General features: G+C 40.5%; 1 protein-coding gene across 7 annotated transcripts in view; it reads right to left on the reverse strand.

Annotated features, from left to right (window-relative positions):
- LOC108151943 (fasciclin-2) overlaps positions 1-3,636 on the reverse strand; it is an 80,270-nt gene extending 76,634 nt beyond the window's left edge. For 5 of the 7 annotated variants that reach the window (XM_033386289.1, XM_033386288.1, XM_033386287.1 and 2 more), the window contains exon 1: positions 3,334-3,635. The gene's annotated coding sequence lies outside the window, so the exon portion shown is untranslated. Of the gene's footprint in view, positions 1-3,333 lie in introns of all 7 variants that reach the window. The other 2 variants (XM_033386285.1, XM_017280874.2) reach the window with 1 other exon arrangement.
- Positions 3,637-6,000: the final 2,364 nt, after the last annotated feature.

The raw sequence follows: 6,000 nt of genomic DNA on the forward strand, positions 1-6,000 counted from the left end.
ATTATTGGATTTTTTACTTCTTTGAAGACTTTAAAAAAAGAAGAGGTACCCCTTAATCGAAGAATGTAGGGGTATATTAGACTTGTGATGAAAATAGATGCGTGTAACACGCAGAAGGAAGCGCTTCCGACCCTTAAAGTATATATGTATATTCTTGATTAGCATCGATTGCCGAGTCGATTGAGCCATGTCTGTCCGTCCGTCTTGTTTGACACCTAATTCTCAGAGACTGTAAGAGCTATAGCAAAAAAATTCTGTGTGCAGGCTCCTATGATAACACACTGAATTAAGATTGCCGGAAACTGGATCAGGTCGGATCAGGTCGCCTTCTACGCGCTTACTCATTCTTTCTCTCTCTATCTCACACTCTATCCCGTTCAGTGTGTTTGCTCTCTAGTTCGAATATTATCATAAATATGGCCCCAAGCCGAAGTTTGTTAGCCGCGAATGGCAGAACAAGAGGCGACTTTGCAACATGACGCGCGACAATGTTTTCAAGGTCCAAGCCAAATTCTTGCAGTGTCAAAATTTCATTGAAATCATTCTAAGGGAATTAAGGTTCTACCCGAAAAAGCATGGAGTACATCCATAGAGCTCTTTGCGTAGCATATTACACTTTTAGGAAACTCGGAATGCCAGGAAAATTAAAAAAATTCCAAAATCAAATTTATTTAAGCCTGTCGCTAAGAACTTTGTTCTGAAAATCAACAAATTATAATTCATTTCCGCAATGTTTTCCCGCACAATAAAAGATTAAGAGAATGTTAAGATCCTAATTGAAATGGAGCTCAAACCGAAAAGAACCTATAATTTAATTGCTTGTTGCATCAAAAAGTTGCAAGAAATTTGTAAAAAAGATTAACATTGAGGCAACGGCAACATTCAACGACAGTTTTCCCTTCTTTTTCTCGTCATTAAATAAGAAAAATCACATTTGGGAAGTTTGGAAACATTTTAGTGCTGCACAGAAAAAGCACAAATTTTATTTGAAAATTGGATGATATGCCGCCGCCCCATGCCTCCGCCTATCCCTCCAGTGTGTGTGTGTGGTGCACACACAAGTTTTGGCAGTGCTGCTGCTCCTTCGTTGCAGGAATTGCACGATGCAGGAGTCCTGCGGTTGAGGTTCTCTTGCCCTCATATTCATATATCGAATTAGTTGCGGGGACAAAAAGGATACAAGTAAAAGTTTTGCACACAACGGAGAAGCAGGACTTTTCGGTAGGGGCATGACAATGATAATGGAAAGAATTTCCATCATCATCAACAGCGAATATCTCAAATATCACGAGATATCACGGGATATCCCTTGCTACAGTTCAGATTACTGAAATTAATAGGAAAAATAAAATTATTGGAATTTTTTGTATTGGTGGCAAGAAATTTCAGTTTGGTTTTGGAAAAACTATCCCTTATAGCTGTCTGTATCAAATATAAATCAAAAAAACTCTCCTATTCTAGGCAGAAGAAATATCCAGTGGAATTCATGGATCCAAAAGTGGGGTTTTCTTCAAATCTATTTTGAAATATTTCTATTTAAACTTTAAAAATTGTTCTACTATATTTTTAGGCAAAAATTGGATACTAAAACTTAAACAACGGATTCCTTAAAGATACATTAATCTTTTCTTTTATTTAAGGCGTTTATGATCAAAATATTGCATTGTTTTTTGTATAAAAAGTAACGAAACTTTGAAGACTTTACTAAAATATGATTTAATACTAATTTTCATAGTATCAAATTTAAGAATATATTTCAATGGATTTGTAGATCTTTAATTATGGTTTGTATTATATTTTTCTTCATTTAATTATTTAATAAAAAAAACCTATAAAAATCAACCAGAATATTAGTTCCAATATTAATTATTCTTTTTAAATACTATACTACGGAATTTTCCCCTTTAGGGAATAATTCGTCTCTTGTTCGTCAAAATTATCGCGGAACAAGTTTCCAAGCAACATACATAAATAGCTCGAGACCTCTTCAATTAAACGTGTGTACGTATATGTATATGTATGTACATATGTACTTGTACTCTTTATATGAATAATGTTTTGGATTAAATAAAACGTTTTTGGATTGTACTTCTCGTACAATCCGCTTCTACCTTTTCCAATATACAATTAAGTGAATTTGTTTAGAATTTCAGCAAAAATAACATAAAAACTGTGGCTTTGAAGAGGCTTCCCTCAAACTACGGCACTAAAACACAAATTGATTTAATAAATATCGATTTATATTTTAAATTGCACTACCACTTCCACCACAATCTACTCACATCGAATCATTATTTCAGTGGTTCAAAGAGGTATTGGCTATTGGAATACTTCATCTGTTAAATGTCTTCGTTTTCTACTCTATAGCAATTGTTTACACAATTTAATTAAGATTTCTCTAAAAGACCTTATATTTTACGAATTGAATTGGAATCGCCATTGGAATTTTAATTTGAATAATATTTCGCTTAATCTACAGGGCATTGGGTTTCGGAATACTTCTTCTGTCGGTTTTCTTTGTATTCTTCACAATCTGCTGAATATTAAAAGGAAAAAAAAATGATTTCAGCAAAAAGGCCATAGAAACTACGGTTTTAACGACGTTTTCATTTGCGAAATACATCCTCTGTTTATTTATTTGGGTGTTTGTTTTATTTGTACTAATCTGATTCTACTACTCGTAGAACAAACGCACTTGAATATTATTTCAGTGAAAGTACCATAGGAACTACTAAGTTCGGCTTGTATAAATATTTCTTAAAAAGTTCACTTTATTTATAGCTTTTCGTCCTTCCCTAACGATTGCCTCCAAATGCCAGTTGACTGACTTTTAGCGCCCAGTGTGTGACTCAACAAAAAGTTGAAAAAAAAAACAAAGCAACAAAACACTAACAAAAGCGGTATAGGTGTGTGTGTGTCGGACGGCGGCGTCAGAAGCGGCGCGCGGACCGGGCCCAAACCTGTTTTTTTATTATTTGTGTTTTTTGTGTTTTTCTTGGGTAATTTTTGTTGTTGTTCGAAGGTTTTTCTCTGCGTTTTGAATGCACATTTTTCCAAAGCATAGCATAACAATAACATAACCGATTTTCCTGACACCAAAAACTGATAAAAAAAAAAATTAAGCTACTGCGGGGCACGTGACTCAACACCCATAATAATAATTGTGCAAACATGCCAACAGCGAAAAGCGTGCGTGAGACAGAGAGGGAGATACACTTTAGTATTTGTCACAAAAAAAAACAGCAACAGAAATGCCACCAGCGTTTATTTTTGGCCTAAAAAATAGGGAACTCTCGAGGAATTTTCATGGTTTTTTGTATTTTATTTTATTACCAATTTTGTTGTAATTGTTTTAACTGTTTCACACATGCACACACTGTGTGCGGTACGCGACACTCACTCGCACACACACGAACGCGACGGCAGAGGCGCGAACGCGGGACCGTTGGAGAGAGTGAGAGGTAAAATGCCGGAAATTGTTTATATTAATATCGTTGATATTTTTATGAGTTGGATATATTATTTCCAAATCGTAACGCAAACGGAACTTTCTCAGAACGCATGCCACAAGAGAGGCGCCACAGTATTAATGTTGTTTCGGTGGCCGCGGTCGTTTTGCTTGTGCCGTTACAAATTTCAAAGATTGAGGCGGCAAGGCCGCTTCTTTCAAATACACCCGCCCGCAGATGTTGCCGGTGCTTGAAATGTTGCTCGGCCACATGCAGCTACAGTATGGATGTTGCCATGAAAAAGAAGGGTACGGACATCAGGGTAACGTGGACAAGGCTTGTAAACCTTTACATCACATTGCCAATCCAAGACGGTGTGGTGATATTCGTACCATCTTGTAGTGTTGCTGGGCCTTTTTTCCACGTCCATACCTTAACATGGCCCAGAGGTTCGAGTCGAGGTTCAAGTTTTCTTAGCAAGTTCGATCAAGACGAAGAGAGCTGCTACTCAGTTTTGCGTTTCAAGTGGGAGCGGCAACATGCTGTCGAGCTACAAAATAGCAGAGACGAAAGCGACAGCAGCTACACTCGAATGTTGCCAGAGAGCGAGAGCAGCGCTGCCGGCACAGTGGAGCAACCGTTAGTCGCTGAACAGTGAAACAGAAGGCGAAAGAGGAGGCGGAAAGACCATGTCATGTCAGGCAAGGTCAGCTTTACTTGTTTAGAAACATTAATTACTGCGGCTCATAAAAGTCTGACACGAATTTCGTTGCTTGAAAGTTCTGTTGCAAGAGAAGTTTAGTGAAAACTCTACAAACAAAAGGGGGGGTGCCCATGAGGCCCACTCTGTGAGAAAAAACAGGTCACTGCGAACCAGCCATGTACCAACGCGCATTTGCACCTAATGGGAATTTTTATTTGTATGAAAAACATTGCCATTGCGCTCCACTGTGCCGTGGTGCTACTGCCGATCAAGAGCGACGCGCGGCGGCAGTTCGAAATGTTGCGCAGCCTTACGAGTGGCAACATTTCGGCAGCCACTTGTTGCGCAAGCTCGAACCGGCAGCATGCTGCCACAGGCGGACTCCTTCGTTTTTAATTGTTGCTGTCAATTAAGACCCCCAAAACCAACACCGCCCACCACCCCACGCTGAAATCTCAGTTACGTTTCAATGCAATTTAGCAAATGAAAAAATGCGTATCTGCCGGAGCCATTGCTTTGGTATACCCTTTTGTTATTGCTCAGGGTACTACGAGTTCCAGCAGGCTTTTGCAGAAGCAAAAAATTGCGAAAAAAGGCAATGGCTGGTCGTGGCATTTAAAACTGAGCAAAAAGAAAATGTATAGTAATTTTGTGTGTGGGTTAGGCTTTCATTGTTCTTAGAATAGCATTTACAATTTAACATAAATTAAACAAGCGCTTAGCCGGCGTCTCCTCAGGCCCCTCTTCGTCCACAACCAGATGGCCGACCGTGGAATCCCTTTTACGTTTACGGTTGTCCCTCCCTCTGTCCCTATGTTTTCCTGAAGAACGACACCGACACCGATTCCATTTCCCATATAACCATTGGACCACTCGCTAGTGTCAAAAGCGGTCCCGATTACTATGGGGCTCATCATTGGCGGTTGCCAAGCTTGAGCTGGTGGTCCTTGGATGGCCTCGTCCTCGTCCGGGCTATCGGGATCGGGATCATCTCGCTAGAGTCCCCGGCGGAGGAGTTTGGTGTTGGATGTTCGATTGCGTCTCCGGATTTTGGTGCAGATGGCTCGGAAAGCAACGAGTCGAACCCATTAGGGCTCTCATCACCTTCTAAGTCGACCAAGTGGTCGGTTCCCAAGCCCAAAAAAAGCCTCCGATCCGTTAATATCCGAGATACCCTTTATACAGGGTATCTCCTGATTCGACTGTTCTGAAAAGTGTGGATAATCCTTGGCTGTGGATTGGTTATATCATTGTTTTTAGTTTTGTTGCCATTTCCATGTGTGTGTGTGCAAGCGTATAGCAATTTATCAATGGCCAAGCGTAGGACTCCCCTCCCCTCCCACTATGCCACACGGATCAGTCAGTAATGCACCCACCCCCGCAGTATCTATAGCCCATCGCCGCCCCACTACCATCGCCCATTTGGCTGGCAATAAGTGATTTATAGGATTGTTATTTTGTCGTTGATGTCGCACTTTCGTTGCGCTTTATTTATTGCACTGTCTCCGGACTACGGACGACGATTCCCTGCCACATGCCATGCCATTCCCCTCGTTTGCGGCAGTGACAATGGTTGTGGTACCACCGTTTCGCCCGATTTGCCCCGATTTGAAGTGTGTTAATTTTTGCTTCCATTTTTCCGCGCACAACAAACGCATTTTCCATGCGAACCCACGAATGGTTATGGAATTGGGATCGTACGAGTTGGACTGTGGGAAGGTCTTTCTCTACATACGAGTATGTACATGCATCTTTAGCTCACTCCCTGTCCTTTCTTCATGCTTCATTAGTAAATGGCTTTGACATTTGAACTGCCTTACGGCTGCTGCTGCTGGCAAATTGAGACAG

Source organism: Drosophila miranda, chromosome XR (assembly GCF_003369915.1).
Source record: "Drosophila miranda strain MSH22 chromosome XR, D.miranda_PacBio2.1, whole genome shotgun sequence".
NCBI classification, from domain to species: domain Eukaryota; kingdom Metazoa; phylum Arthropoda; class Insecta; order Diptera; family Drosophilidae; genus Drosophila; species Drosophila miranda.